This window comes from Moschus berezovskii, chromosome 10 (genome assembly GCF_049115385.1).
Source record: "Moschus berezovskii isolate FMDL1 chromosome 10, NW_MosBer_1.0, whole genome shotgun sequence".
Taxonomy (NCBI): domain Eukaryota; kingdom Metazoa; phylum Chordata; class Mammalia; order Artiodactyla; family Moschidae; genus Moschus; species Moschus berezovskii.
This window is the reverse complement of record NC_142469.1, coordinates 60281455-60297447: the sequence shown is the minus strand read 5'-3', so window position 1 is coordinate 60297447 and position 15993 is coordinate 60281455. Positions and strand designations below refer to the sequence as shown.

The 15993-nt window shown below is 39.0% G+C and overlaps 1 pseudogene; it reads left to right on the top strand.

Moving 5' to 3' along the window:
- The first annotated feature begins 245 nt into the window (after window positions 1-245).
- LOC148776327 (small ubiquitin-related modifier 1 pseudogene) lies at window positions 246-529 on the top strand (annotated as a pseudogene).
- Window positions 530-15993: the final 15464 nt, after the last annotated feature.

The following is a 15993-nucleotide window of genomic DNA, read 5'->3' as shown; positions in this document are numbered from 1 at the left end:
CGGGGAACCTGGTGGGCTTCCGTCTATGGGGTCACACAGAGTCGGACACAACTGACGTGACTTAGCAGCAGTAGCAGCAATAAAATTTTAAGAAATAAATCTTACAAGTAGAAGGCATAGGGGAAGTCCCTTTAGCTGCAGTGTCGTGGTGTAGGGTAGAGAGATGGATTTGTAAACCCCAGAGCAAGGTTCTACCTTCCTGAGGCCGTTGGTGTGCAGAGACCCCGGGGGAAGCCACCTTCACCATGTCTGACCAGGAAGCAAAACCTTCGACCGAAGACTTTGGGGATGAGGAGGAAGGAGAAGATATTAAAGTCAACGAACAGGATAGCAGTGAGATTCACTTCAAAGTGAAAATGACGACGCATCTCAAGAAACTCAATCATTCCGACAAAGACAGGGAATTCCCATGATTTCACTCAGGTTTCTTCAGAGAATTGCTGATAATCACACTCCAAAAGAACTGGGAACAGAGGAAAATGTGGTTGAAGTTTATCAGGAATAAACAGGGGGTCATTCGACGGTTTAGATACTCTTTTTGTTTTTCTTTCCCCTTAATCCTTTTTTATTTTTAAAAATAGTTCTTCTGTAACGTGGTGTTCAAAACAAAATGGAAAACTGGCACCCTATCTCTTTAAAACATCTGGTAATTTGAATTCTGGTACCCATTATTCATTACTGCTTCTTTTAATTATGGTGATTTTTGGTGACCAAACCTCAACCCCCTTCATATCACTCTTTCCTTTTTAAAATTACATGTGTGCATAGAGAGGCCGCCTTTTCCGGGACTGTGCATTTGCAGGCTTGTGATAAATAAGATCAATTAATGCTGGTGTTCCTTATGACTTTTCAATCGGCTCTGAAGTTCTAGCATGTGATTGCTTCACTCCTGGAGATGGAAGTTTTTCAGAAAACAGAATTGTGGAAAAATGACCTTTCCTTAACTTGAAGCTACTTTTAAAATCTGAGGGTCTGGACCAAAAGAAGAGGAATATCCAGTTGGAATCAAAATGACAGAAGTGTTGAGAATAATGACTAATTCCAAAGATGGTTTCACTGAAGAGAAACAATTTTAAGATGAAAGAAAAATCTTGTCAGAAGATCTGAGAAAAGATTTAATTTTCATTAATGGTTAAAGTTATTTATGCAGAAGTGTATACAACAGAACGCTGCTCTTTTTTACTTTATTTGTACTTTTTGGCCTGGGATATAGGTTTTAAATGGACATTGTCTGTACCAGTGTCATTAAAATAAGAAAAATCAAAAAAAAATCTTACAAGTATTCTTTATATGCCGTGGAATTAAAGCCCAAGATACATAAAAGAAAAATATATAAATTCCATCTTCTTGTCTAAAGGGAAGGAACAGATTATGTCTTATTCTATCCCCAAGAATGAGGAAGCAGCAGTTTCCAACCTGAAACCAAATTAACAGCCTGTAGTTTCTGAGATAAATTATCCCCAAAGGGTATCAGATATCCTAGACCAGAAAACCAGGAGCACTCTTTGGTTTTAAGTGATATAAAGTCAGTTCAGTTCAGTTCAGTCGCTCAGTCGTGTCCGACTCTTTGCGACCCCATGAATCACAGGCACGCCAGGCCTCCCTGTCCATCACCAACTCCTGGAGTTCACTCAAACTCACCTCCATCAAGTCGGTGATGCATCCAGCCATCTCATTCTCTGTTGTCCCCTTCTCCTCCTGCCCCCAATCCCTCCCAGCATCAGAGTCTTTCCCAATGAGTCAACTCTTCACATGAGGTGGCCAAAGTATTGGAGTTTCAGCTTTAGCATCAGTCCTTCCAATGAACACCCAGGATTGATCTCCTTTAGAATGGACTGTTGGATCTCCTTGCAGTCCAAGGGACTCTCAAGACAGATCTATGCAAATATGTGGTCATTTGTGAAAAAGAAGCATCCATAAATTCCTTTTCCAGGGGCACTTGGTCCTGGAAACATAGGGCTGTTAGGAGCCTGGGGGAAACTGAGGTGCCAGCTGTTTCCAGCAGTGATATTTTAACAACCTTTTCTTACCACATAAAACTTCATGTTATTTTTAAGAGCAGACATACCAGTCCTGGCCTGGCCCACATCCAATTTGGGTAATTGCATTTTGTCATCTTTCAGGTCTCACTGGCACTTTCAATTAGCCATAATTTATATTCTTTCCAGTTTACAATTGAAACTGCCTTGTATTGCAGCTGTGGGGCTACACAGAGAAGGCAGCTAAATTAACAAACAGCCGGTACATTATTGCTGTTTTTCAGTTCTTTTTTGCCTTACATTTCTATGGTGTGCTAAAGGTCAGAGATTATTAGTTCCATTTTATAAGAGAGACCATTCAAGCTCCAAAGTAATTTACATCCATGAGGAGCTGGAGTACAAAGTGAAAAATAAATTCCCATTTGGGTATATGCCTATACCTTAGAACTGAAAAAAGGAAATAACAAATCTTTTCTAAAAGATAATGAATCACTTCAGTATATTAATAAATAGAGGTATAACGTGCTTCTTTCCTCTGCTTCTTTAAAAAAAGTATTTATTAAGTTTCCACTTGTACTGAATATTGTTCCAGGTGTTGAAGTCCAGAGGTAAACAGTGGATGGCTTTTCTCAGATCCTTAAAATACACCAATCCCTGGTTAGCTCATTTGATATTCACAAGAGCTTTATGAAGTGTAGTATTAATGTTAGTCCTATCTTACATGTGAGGAACTGAGGCAAAGTGTTAATAACTTTCCAGAGGATAGCAGTTACAATCAAAGCTGCACACCTCAGCTGCTGCTGCTGCTGCTGCTGCTAAGTCACTTCAGTCGTGTCCGACTCTGTGTGACCCCATAGATGGAAGCCCACCAGGCTCCCCCGTCCCTGGGATTCTCCAGGCAAGAACACTGGAGTGGGTTGCCATTTCCTTCTCCAATGTGTGAAAGTGAAAAGTGAAAGTGAAGTCGCTCAGTTGGGTCCAACCCTTAGCGACCCCATGGACTGCAGCCTACCAGGCTGCTCCATCCATGGGATTTTCTAGGCAAGAGTACTATTTGATGCCAATACCTGTGTTCTCCATCACTGTAATAATCTCTTCCATGCACAGAATATTCCTGGCCTTTACTATTACATATCAGAAAATGGACAATAAACAAACAAATAAGCAAGAAAACTCTCTGAGTGATCAAATACAAGTGCTGTGAAGAGAATTAAAATATTCTGACTAGGTAGGGTCATGAGGTATTGCTTAAGCTTGGTGATAAGAAGGCTTTTCTATTTACACAGAGAGATCTGGAACAAAAAAGGAGCCAGCTAAGCAAATATGAAGGAAACAGTGTTGGAAATAGAAAGAAGAGTCGGTGCCAGGACCCTGGCATGTTTGCAGAATCAGAATCAGCCCAAAATGGCTGCAGCACAAAAATTAAATTTGGTTGGAGACAGACAGGCACAGGATTACATAGGACCTAAACAGTGTAACATGTTTAGCTTTTGTTTTACTTGTGCTTTTGAAGGTTTTAAGTAGATAAATGACATATTCTATTTTAAAAGATTATTCTAAAGGGAGGATCTATTTAAGGTGTGGGCAAGAGTGGAAGAGAAACAATTCAAGGTCCCAGGTAAGAGATGACTGTTAGCTGGATTAGGGCACATTTAGAGATTAGAGAGGAAAAGGGATGGATTTAGAATATGTTTTTGTTGACTTTGCTGATGGATATTGGAGGGGAGCAAGTAAGGAAAAAAGAAGAATCAATAAAAGAAAAAAACAAATTATTAGTTAAACCTAAGTATTTCACCAAAGGATTTTGGTGGTTTCTTCTGAGAATTCTTAGCTGGGATAAAAAAGATGATGAAATGATATTTAAATTTTATTTCCTTAATTTTCATTAACCAAGTCAGTAGTGAAAGTCGCTCATTCATGTCCGACTCTTTGTGACCCTATGTGCTAGAGCCTGTCAGGCTCCTCTGTCCATGGAATATTCCAGGCAAGAATACTGGAGTGGGTTGCCATTCCCTTCCCCAGGGGATCTTCCCCACCCAGGGATGGAACTCAGGTCTCCTGAATTGTAGGAAGATACTTTACCATTTGAGCCACTAGATAAATAAAATAAATTTGTATTTAAGAAATGATTTAAGGTACATATGAGCACTATTAGCCTTGTTTGAATTATTTATCAATGTATGTAAAATGGATTTATGATTTTACAAAATTGGATAGAAATCTGTTCATTTAAGATCACTACCTATTATCATGGAAAGTGATATTCAGAACAGGGTCTTGTACATGTTATTTTGGTGTACAACATACAGATTTAAATACAAATAAGGCACTATTTACAGCAAATGAATAGGATATCAAATTATCGTGTTGAACTCACATCTTCTTAATGGAACACGTTTTGTTTTTTAAATGAAAGTGTGAGAGAATCTATGGTGGTCCTTAAATTGTATCAATTGTGTGAATTAAAAAAAAATGCCTAACTTAATTTAAAGGGGATGTATTTTACAGAATACTGTTTAAGGATTTTGGAAAAACTGAAACTATTTTCCATAAGATGTAATGGGACCTGAGATAACATTAATACATTTGAGTACTAAAACAAACTATGGAGAGATTGCAAGTTTTCTTTTTTTAATATACAAAGCATCCTCTTAGGTTTAAGCTGATGTTCTGACAAACTGTCTGTCTACAGTCCCTTTTCCAGCACAATTGCACAGATTAAAAAAGCCTGATCTCAAAGGGTTTTTATTAATTTCGGGTGCCAAAGAAATTGGAGGAAGGAGACATGGGTGTACAATGGTAGAGCATTTATAGTATTATATATCTATAGATGATCTATGGTAAATTTCAATTTTTTGCCATTCTTTCTTTGGTTCCAAATTTACAAGAGGAGAATATCAACCTGGATATCACACAGGCTTACCCAGACTGGCTAAATTGCAAATGACTTAGTTCTTACATTTCCAGGTCCAGTTGATAAAATTGTCATTCACCTGGTTCTTCAAGCTCCTATGTTGAAAGCTGCTCCGAGCAGTTTAGTAACCCTACACTCAATCTTTTACTAAGTCTGATTAAGTTAACCTTTCAAATACCTCTCCAGTTTCCTCCCCCACCCCCACCCTTTACTATCACTACTATATTAAGTCTCCTTCCTCCATCTTTAGGCTGGATTATTGCAGTAGTTCTCTAGTTCCTCCCTTCTAGCTCTTCCCCATTCCTTTTGGCTTTTCACCACTCCAACTTAGCATCTATGCGATACCAGTTATCTCAAAAAGAAATTTAATTACCCTTTTAAAACATTTACCTCTCTCCTCATGACCCTCAAATTAAATCTACACCCCTTAACGTGGTAACATCTCTTCATGAAATGGCCTTACCCGATTTTACCACTATGGTCCATCTTTCAGATTTCCTGACAGAATCTTAACCATCTCCCAAGGGTCATCTCTAGTACCAAACCTCTTTCACATTCCTGAGATTTTTAGTATCTTTATTCAGCTTACTTGAATAGTTTCTGCTCTCTTCTCGCTTGAATATATTTATCCCAAAGCTGACTTTCCATTTTCTATATGAAAATCTTCTCTTTAAGAGTCTTAAAAATATAAGCAAAATTTATAAGGAAAAGGGCTTCTCAGGTGGTGCTGGCAGTATAGAACCCACCTGCCAATGCAGGAGACATAAGAGACATGGGCTTGATCCCTGGATTGGGAAGGTTCCCTGGAGGAGGGGATGGCAACCCACTCCAGTATTCTTGCCTAGAGAATCCCATGGACAGAGGAGCCTGGCAGGCTACAGTCCATAGGGCAGACATGACTTAAGTGACTTAGCATGCACGCATAAGGAAAAAACCCAGGTAGGAAGTCAGCACAATCACAATTTCTCCAGATCTCTGTTTCTCAAGTTTCTTTCTTTTATCTCAATTCATACCTAACATTTCACAGATTTTTGTTGGAGTAGCTGCTAGTGGCACTATGAACTCTAGTTTCTCCATATCTTTGATAACATTTTCAATTTTTTGAAGATATTTTGTTAGGGCATTATGACTGTAATCTGATTCAGTAAGTCTGGGTTTAAAGAAACACATCTGTTTTCTTCTTTGCTATTAGAGTTAAGAACAAAAGGGCAAATTTAGGCATAGAAACTGGAACTCTTTCTTTGCTGTTGCTACATCACAGTCACTAATGCTTGGGGCTTGACCAAAGCCTCTTTTCACTCCTTAAAAACATCTTTGTCCCAAATTTCTTCTAGAACATCTCATTCCTAAGCCACATCTCTTCCATTCCCATTCCTTTTCCTTTTTTACCCTGAGGGTCATTTACAGTCACAATTACTTCACTGTTTTGTTTTGTTTTTCCCTTTCCAGGGACCAGTTTGAACCAGGAACCTCTGGAAAGAAATGAGACCTAAATGGATGCTCACATTTCCCTCCATGAGTATACCAGACACTACTGTCTCCCTTTGCTTGATGAAAGATGAAGATTATTTCTCAGTGGGGTTTTTTCTTTTTTTTTTAGGGGGAGTTAAAATTTGGGTCTCAGAATATATGATAAATGCTAAAGATATTGCAATATTTAAATGATAGGGTGGACACAGATAGATGACAGATTGTTTTTCAGTCTAATGTCTTAAAATACGCAGAGTACAAGTTTTTAAATTTTAGTGTAATTAATTGCTACAGATGTATAATTGCTTGTCATCTCAGTTTTTGTACTAATATGAATATTTTTTTCCTTCTCTGAAATCTCTCACTTGAGGGAGAATAGAATCCAACAAATATACTGCAAAAAACACACTAAAATTATGTGCCTATGGAATTATAGCATATACAGAAAAAATCCTTTTGAAACTATATAATATTGTCATCATTTAATCTAGACCTTTTATTTTTAATCATGAAGGAATCAAATCTGGGAGATTAGATGACTTTCTAAAGACTACACAAAGACCATTCTCGTAGTTACAAAGCATATTGACCCTGAGTCCACTCCCTTTTCTATCATATCCAAAAGCTTTAATACTTCTTAAAGTCTTAGCAAAAATTTTCCTTGTTCCCGTATTTCTTTGTTCATCTGCAATCATCTTCTAAACCACTGGCCTTGAACTTACGTAGAGTACAGAAAATCTCACTGGGGTGGCACAGTGGGAATGACCCAGAACAGATCTCATCCTCTAAATCTGACTTGCGTTTGTGACTATTAGTTCTTCTCAGGTTTTGATGGGTACTGTCATATAAAAGCTAGCAATAAGGGAGGTGAGACCTGAGATGCTAGTAATAACATAGTGCTGTTGATAAACCAAGTTTTATTTCTTTTTCATTTTTGCTAAAGAATGTCACATTCCTAGAAGAAGGGTCAGGTCCTGAAGGGGCTATTAGTGGCATCCCAACCAAGGTCCTTCCAGATATGACTTTCCTCTGGAAGTTTGGGTTGTCCTAGTAAGATAATTGCGATGGTGTGATCACTGACCTAGAGCCAGGCATCTTGGAATGTGAAGTCAAGTGGCCCTTAGAAAGCATCACTGTGAAAAAAGTTAGTGGAGGTGATGGAATTCCAGTTGAGTTATTTCAAATCCTGAAAGATGATGATGTGAAAGTGCTGCACTTAATATGTCAGCAAATTTGGAAAACTCAGCAGTGTCCACAGGACTGGAAAAGGTCAGTTTCATTCCAATCCCAAAGAAAGGCAATACCAAAGAATGCTCAAACTACCGCACAATTGCACTCATCTCACACGCTAGTAAAGTCATGCTCAAAATTCTCCAAGCCAGGCTTCAGCAATATGTGAACCGTGAACTCCCAGATGGTCAAGCAGGTTTTAGAAAAGGCAGAGGCACCAGAGATCAAATTTCCAACATCTGCTGGATCATGGAGAAAGCAAGAGAGTTCCAGAAAAACATCTATTTCTGCTTCATTGACTATGCCAAAGCCTTTGACTGTGTGGATCACAAGAAACTGTGGAACATTCTGAAAGAGATGGGAATCCCAGACCACCTGACCTGCCTCTTGAGAAACCTGTATGCAGGTCAGGAAGCAGAGGTCAGAACTGTACATGGAACAACAGACTGGTTCCAAATAGGAATAGGAGTACATCAAGGTTGTATATTGTCACCTTGCTTATTTAACTTATATGCAGAGTACATCATGAGGAAGACTGGGCTGGAAGAAGCACAAGCTGGAATCAAGATTGCTGGGAGAAATATCAATAACCTGAGATATGCAGATGACACTACCCTTATGGCAGAAAATGAAGAGGAACTAAAAAGCCTCTTGGTGAAAGTGAAAGAGGAGAGTAAAAAGTTGGCTTGAAGCTCAACATTCAGAAAACTAAGACCATGGCATCTGGTCCCATCACTTCATGGGAAATAGATGGGGAAACAGTGAAAACAGTGTCAGACTTTATTTTTTTGGGCTCCAAAATCACTGCAGATGTTGATTGCAGCCATGAAATTAAAAGACACTTACTCCTTGGAAGGAAAGTTATGACCAACCTAGATAGCATATTAAAAAGCAGAGACATTACTTTGCCAACCACGGTCCGTCTAATCAAAGCTATCATTTTTCCAGTGGTCATGTATGGATGTGAGAGTTGGACTGTGAAGAAAGCTGATCGCTGAAGAATTGATGCTTCTGAACTGTGGTGTTGGAGAAGACTCTTGAGAGTCTTTGGACTGCAAGGAGATCCAACCAGTCCATTCTAAAGGAGATCAATCCTGGGTGTTCATTGGAAGGACTTATGCTAAAGCTGAAACTCCAATACTTTGACCACTTCATGCGATGCTGACTCACTGGAAAAGACTCTGATGCTGGGAGGGATTGGGGGCAGGAGGAGACGGGGACAACAGATAATGAGATGGCTGGATGGCATCACCGACTTGATGGAGGTGAGTTTGAGTGAACTCCGGGGGTTGGTGATGGAGAGGGAGGCCTGGCGTGCTGTGATTCATGGGGTCGCAAAGAGTTGGACACGACTGAGAGACTGAACTGAACTGCTCTTGAGTGTGCTGTCCATGGTGCTGAGGGGCAAGTGCTAAAAATAGTTGTTACAAATTCCTCTCCCTTCTAGTGAAATCATCTTACCACCGTGTGTTTCAGAGCTTTGCAGTTGCCTAGAGGAAGCTATGGAAGCTCTGCAACCATTTTAAAAATATAACAGCTCAAAAAGGTAGCTTTCAGAAAATCCTGTTTATGACAGCTGAAGTTGAAAAATTCATATCACCAGGAGAAACAGATTTAAATTTTTGTAACTATTTTGCTTTTCCTAAAATAATACTCCTTTATGTTTTTGAAAATTAAAGCAAGAGTCTTGATTGCTGTGTCCCTAGTTATATTTTTCTCCAAAAATTTGAAGTAGTATGATAAAGAGTAATTGTCAACCAAAAGAATAAAAACTATCCAAAGAAAACTAAATACAGTTCATCCTGTGGATATAGGAATACTAGAAAAGAATTAAGAGTCCAGCTTCAAGTTGGGGTCTATATAAAATGATCAAGGAGGAGCAGTCAGACAAAGAAAGATGGGAATACCTTTTATGGTATGAGTTAATATAAACTGCATGGTGTGAATAATTGCATATTTAGAAGATGCCCTCTATGTACAGTCCCTACATATTAAAAAACAAACAAACAAACAAAGAAACCTCCTTATTCAGCTGCTGCACCTACTAAAGTGAATATTCAAAGGGGACATACTGCTGTACTTAATTACTCCAAAATGGACTTGGGTGCTTTCCTGTTTTTCTGGGGAGGGGACCCTTATTGTAAATGGAGGCATTCTCTGTGATGTACATAGTATCAGAATTTTAAACTGCACTTATGTCCTTTTATCCATCTCTGATATTCATTGATAACATTTTTATTGACATTCAAGCCTCCTGACCTTTGTCTCTGCTAGTGGAATGTGATATCCCCCCAAAAACCTCTACAATGGGAAATTCTGTGCCTAGTTGAGATTTGCATCTCCATCTCATATTTTGTTTGTGATTGCTTTTCACTTCAATTAGGGTAAGAGTTTGTCCTAATATGAATTCCTAACAGGTAGTTTTAAGATAAACCTTGGAATACTCCACCATGCTATTTTACTCATCATGTCCAATCTCTTCCTCTGAGTTTCAAACTGTCTAGACCCTGAAAGCAAACAAATGGGAGAGAGTAAGGCCACTAGAAGCACTAACAACCATAAATGTCAGTGCAAACTAGGTACTCAAAGGCCCTCCCTAACTGTATTACTTGCCAGTTATTGAAGATCTCTGTAAATACTTCTTTTTACACTTTTCTCTGCCTACTGATGCTTTGGGTATTGCTGATACTTCTTAGGAGGTGAGTCTATTTTTTATAAATCTTAACTGTAGGCACTATTGATGATGTTACTTTTCTCATTCTTGTTGTTTCTCAACTCACACTACCTCTGTTGATGAACATTTCCTTATTAGAGTTACAAACATTTTATTAGGCACAAGTGACCTTCTCATTACTAAATCTTGTTTGACTTCTTTTCTTCAGAAAGCACTCTCTTACTTTGGCCCTGTGATACCATATCATAGTATTCTCTTCTTCCACAGATGCACATATCCTTGAAGGTTAGTGTTTCTGTACCAGATTTTCTTCTACATTGCCAAAGTGGTTTTGTCTATTGTCAAATATTCAATTATCCCTCATGTACTAATGACCTACTCCTACCATTTTCCAAAACTCTTATTCCAAATGTCCAACTACCTTTTCAACATTTCTACCCAAGTATTTTGCTGGATTCTCTAATCAATATATCCAAAATTGAACCTATCACCTTACCCAGAAAACACATACACACACACAAGCTTCTTTATTACCACCTTTATGTTTACTTTCAAAGAATAAAACCAACATCATGGTTATTCTCACCAAACTTCTGGCAGCTTTCCTTAACTACATTTTCCCCTGATACTTCCATACAGAAACTCACTATTTCTTACCCACTCTATTCTATGGGCATTTTCCCTTGTCTTCACTTTCAATCACAAACTCAGAGGAGCCACCATCAGCTCTTATCTGAATTGCTGCAACAGCTCTGCTTTCATTGTTGCCCAGAACTACCTCCCCTCGCCTATTCGTCACAAAGAAGTCATCATAGTTTTAAAGCATATTTTATTATAATGATTCTAAGTCCTGAGTGTTTTTTTTATTTTTTAAGTCACCGTTAGGATGAAAATCACACCTGCCAGTTCTGACCCTTGATTATTTCTCCAGCCTTTCTCCTGACTCTTCACTACCCCCCTTTGTTTCATGTTCCAATCATGTTGACAGCTTTAAAATTTGTTAAACAGGCCATATTCTCTCTGGACTTCTGATCTTCCTCTGTTTCCCTTCCTACTCTTCTCTTTACGTAGCTGATTTAAAAGTCATTTTCTCTAAGAAATCATTACTGTGGCTCCTTCATTCTCTCCACACACTCAGATGCTTTGCTCTCCTCACTTCTGGTTCATTCCCATTGTATCACTTATTTATGATTATTCCTTTCTTTTCCTTTATTTTGTCTCCAATATTTAGCACAGTGCTTGGTACAGATAGGCAATTATTATCCACTGGAAGAGCAGAAGAATAAATGAAAGTACAAAGTGTTTTTTTTCCCCATTAACGTATATTTTTCTTCTGTCTATAATATAATGCTGCCCTACATGCTCAACATATACTTATGTATGTTTAGTGTCTTCAGAAAAGTGAATAGGGAAAGAATTGAAGGTAGGGTTGGGAGAAATAGGAGATGGAGAATGGGTTCCAGTCAGATGTAGTTCTTCAAGTCTTCAAGGCAATTAAAATTGAGAAAATTCAGTAAGTAGCTTTGGAATTTTTTTTTCATCATAAAATGCTGTTTATTTTGAACTTATGATTTTTGCCTTTCAGTGTATTGGGAATACTTATTTGAGAGGAATGAAGGAATTAAAAAGGCTTCTGCACATTTCTTATGAATTCTTGCTAAAAAATAAAAATCAAAGAAATCTTTCATGTTTTCTTTTAATTTAGCCTCAATAGAAAATAGCTAAGTTATAAAGGACATCTTGGGGGTTCTCCAAATACAAAATTATTTCTACCTGGGTTTAGGATCAATAGAATGACATTTTATAGAGATCAAAAAATGTATGCTCCTAACTATGATGTGCTTATATAAAGATTAAAGAGAGTTTGCATTACTTGTATGCATATCTGCAAGAAAGGATCTGGAAAGTTTGGGAAATAGACAAGGGTCTAGGAATTTCTTCAACAGCAAATCTATCTATAGAATGAAAAGTTTATAAATAAATTATCTAAAATTTTGTTTGACTTTTATTGTACACATATAATCAATACTATATATATATATATAATATGCATATTCAAATTTGTGTGCCCTGGTTGACATGATAAAAACATGAAATATAACAGTAAGTTATCACATGGTCTTTCATTCTACTAGTTTGTAATGTTATTTCCCCAGCTGACAATAAGAAGGCAGGATTTTTTTTTCTCAAGCAGGAATCATACATATAAAAAGGCCTTTTAAGAAAGACTCTTTTGTGTATGTTTGCCTGCCTGCACCCCTCTCTCTCTGTTGTTGTGTATGTGCTTATGTTTGTGTAAAATCAATGAGATTTTAGCTCCATATGATTTGGAGATCCTGCACAGAATTAAACAGAGTTGGTTTTTCCCGTGGTCATGTATGGATGTGAGAGTTGGACTGTGAAGAAAGCTGATCGCCGAAGAATTGATGCTTTTGAACTGTGGTGTTGGAGAAGACTCTTGAGAGTCCCTTGGACTGCAAGGAGATCCAACCAGTCCATTCTAAAGGAGATCAATCCTGGGTGTTCATTGGAAGGACTGATGCTAAAGCTGAAACTACAATACTTTGGCCACCTCATGCGACGAGTTGACTCACTGGAAAAGACTCTGATGCTGGGAGGGATTGGGGGCAGGAGGAGAAGGGGACGACAGAGAATGAGATGGCTGGATGGCATCACCGACTCTGTGGACATGAGTTTGAGTGAACTCCTGGAGTTGGTGATGGACACGGAGGCCTGGCGTGCTGTGATTCATGGGGTCGCAGAGTGTCGAACATGACTGAGTGACTGAACTGAACTGAACTGAGCTTAGTTTAGGGATCAGTTGGTTTCATGGTTTTCCTACACTGGGCTAATGCTGTCCAGAGCCTTGCTCCTTCTCAAGTCCTATCAAACAAGCTATATTTACATGCATTTATGCATATTCAGAACTTCACAGAAAGTTTTTGGAAGATGGGGAACTTACACAGGGTTCCAGCCTTTCACCATCTTGCTTCACTGCTTTCTCTTGTTTCTCTTTAGTTTTCCCAAACCCCTACTTTTCTCTTGTGAAGGGAAGTTCTACACCCTTTTGTTTCTTACTTTGAGCTAATGTATATCCTCCCTTGCTTCTCAGGGACTTCTCTCCTCCCTCCCCTTATAAGAGGCTTATCAAAATAGTTTTCAAAACAAAAACTATTCTCTCAATAAAAGCATTGTTCTTAGCTTCTTGAAAACAGCAAAACCAAAAGAACTTTATCACATTACAATAAAATTAAAATTGTATCTTTTTAAAGAACTAATGTTGTCCATTAGTTTATACTTTGTCATTTTTAATAATATAATAAAGCTAAACGTGTGTGCTCAGTTATATGTCCAACTCTTTGTGACCCCATGGACTGTAGCCCACCAGTCTACTCTGGAATTTTCCAGGCAAGAATTCTATTTCCTATTCCAGGGGATCAAACCTGAGTCTTTTGTGTCTCCTGAATTGGCAGGCAGATTCTTTACCACTATGCCACCTGGGAATTTCCAATCTGTTTAAAGCTGTCTATAAATTCCTTCTGTATATAATAAAGTTATGCTGATTTTTAAAAATTATAGTTTGTGGGGAAAACAAAGTGCTAATTGTCTTTTAGTAGTAATGGAAACAATATAATTAACCAACCTAAAATTTCAAAATCTAAAATAAAGTGGTTAATTTTGCATTTACGAGTAGGGAACTATACTTTGATATACAGTCATTAGCACTGGTTTTTTTTAAAGAATGTAAGTTAGCTTCCCTGGTGGCTCAGAGGTTAACGCGTCTGCCTCCAATGCAGACCCGGGTTCGATCCCTGGGTCTGGAAGATCCCCTGGAGAAGGAAATGGTAACCCACTCCAGTATTCTTGCCTGGAGAATCCCATGGATGGAGAAGCCTGGTAGGCTACAGTCCTCAGGGTCGCAAAGAGTCGGACACGACTGAGCGACTGAACAGAACAGAACAGAAGTTAGTTAATAAATGAACCATTTGGATGGCTGATCAAATGTGTGTGTGACTGGCATGCATATTGTGTGAAAACTGCAATTTCTTAAGACTAGTTATGCTGAATAATACTTCATTGACTACTTAAGTATCTCAGTTCAGTTCAGTTCAGTCGCTCAGTCGTGTCCGACTCTCCGCGACACCATGAATCACAGCACGCCAGGCCTCCCTGTCCATCACCAACTCCCGGAGTTCACTCAAACTCATGTCCACAGAGTCGGTGATGCCATCCAGCCATCTCATTCTCCGTCGTCCCCTTCTCCTCCCGCCCCCAACCTTTCCCAGCATCAGAGTCTTTTCCAGTGAGTCAACTCGTCGCATGAGTTGGCCAAAGTATTGCAGCTTCAGCTTTAGCATCAGTCCCTTCAATGAACATCCAGGATTGATCTCCTCTAGAATGGACTGGTTGGATCTCCTTGCAGTCCAAGGGACTCTCAAGAGTCTTCTCCAACACCACAGTTCAAAAGCATCAATTCTTCGGCGATCAGCTTTCTTCACAGTCCAACTCTCACATCCATACATGACCACGGGAAAAAACATTGCCTTGACTAGACGGACCTTGGTTGGCAAAGTAATGTCTCTGCTTTTTAATATACTATCAAGGTTGGTCATAACTTTCCTTCCAAGGAGCAAGCGTCTTTTAATTTCATGGCTGCAATCAGCATCTGCAGTGATTTTGGAGCCCCAAAAAATAAAGTCTGACACTGTTTCCACTGTTTTTCCATCTATTTCCCATGAAGTGATGGGACCAGATGCCATGATCTTTGTTTTCTGAATGTTGAGCTTCAAGCCAACCTTTTCACTCTCCTCTTTCACTTTCATCAAGAGGCTTTTGAGTTCCTCTTCACTTTCTGCCATAAGGATAGTGTCATCTGCATATCTGAGGTTATTGATATTTCTCCCGGCAATCTTGATTCCAGCCTGTGCTTCTTCCAGCCCAGCGTTCCTCATGATGTACTCTGCATATAAGTTAAATAAGCAAGGTGACAATATACAACCTTGACGTACACCTCTTCCTATTTGGAACCAGCCTGTTGTTCCATTTCCAGTTCTAACTGTTGCTTCCTGACCTGCATACAGGTTTCTCAAGAGGCAGGTCAGGTGGTCTGGGATTCCCATCTCTTTCAGAATGTTCCACAGTTTATTGTGATCCACACAGTCAAAGGCTTTGGCATAGTCAATGAAGCAGAAATAGATGTTTTCCTGAAACTCTCTTGCTTTTTCCATGATCCAGCAGATGTTGGCAATTTGATCTCTGGTGCCTCTGCCTTTACTAAAACCTGCTTGAACATCTGGGAGTTCACGGTTTACATACTGCTGAAGCCTGGCTTGGAGAATTTTGAGCATGACTTTACTAGCGTGTGAGATGAGTGCAATTGTGCGGTAGTTTGAGCATTCTTTGGTATTGCCTTTCTTTGGGATTGGAATGAAGACTGACCTCTTCCAGTCCTGTGGCCACTGCTGAGTTTTCCAAATCTGCTGGCATATTGAGTGCAGCACTTTCACAGCATCATCTTTCAAGACTTGAAATAGCTCAACTGGAATTCCATCACCACCACTAGCTTTGTTAGTAGTGATGCTTTCTAAGGCCCACTTGACTTTACATTCCAAGATGTCTGGCTCTAGGTCAGTGATCACGTTATCGTGACTATCTTGGTCGTGAAGATCTTTTTTGTACAGTTCTTCTGTGTATTCCTGCCACCTCTTCTTAATATCTTCTGCTTC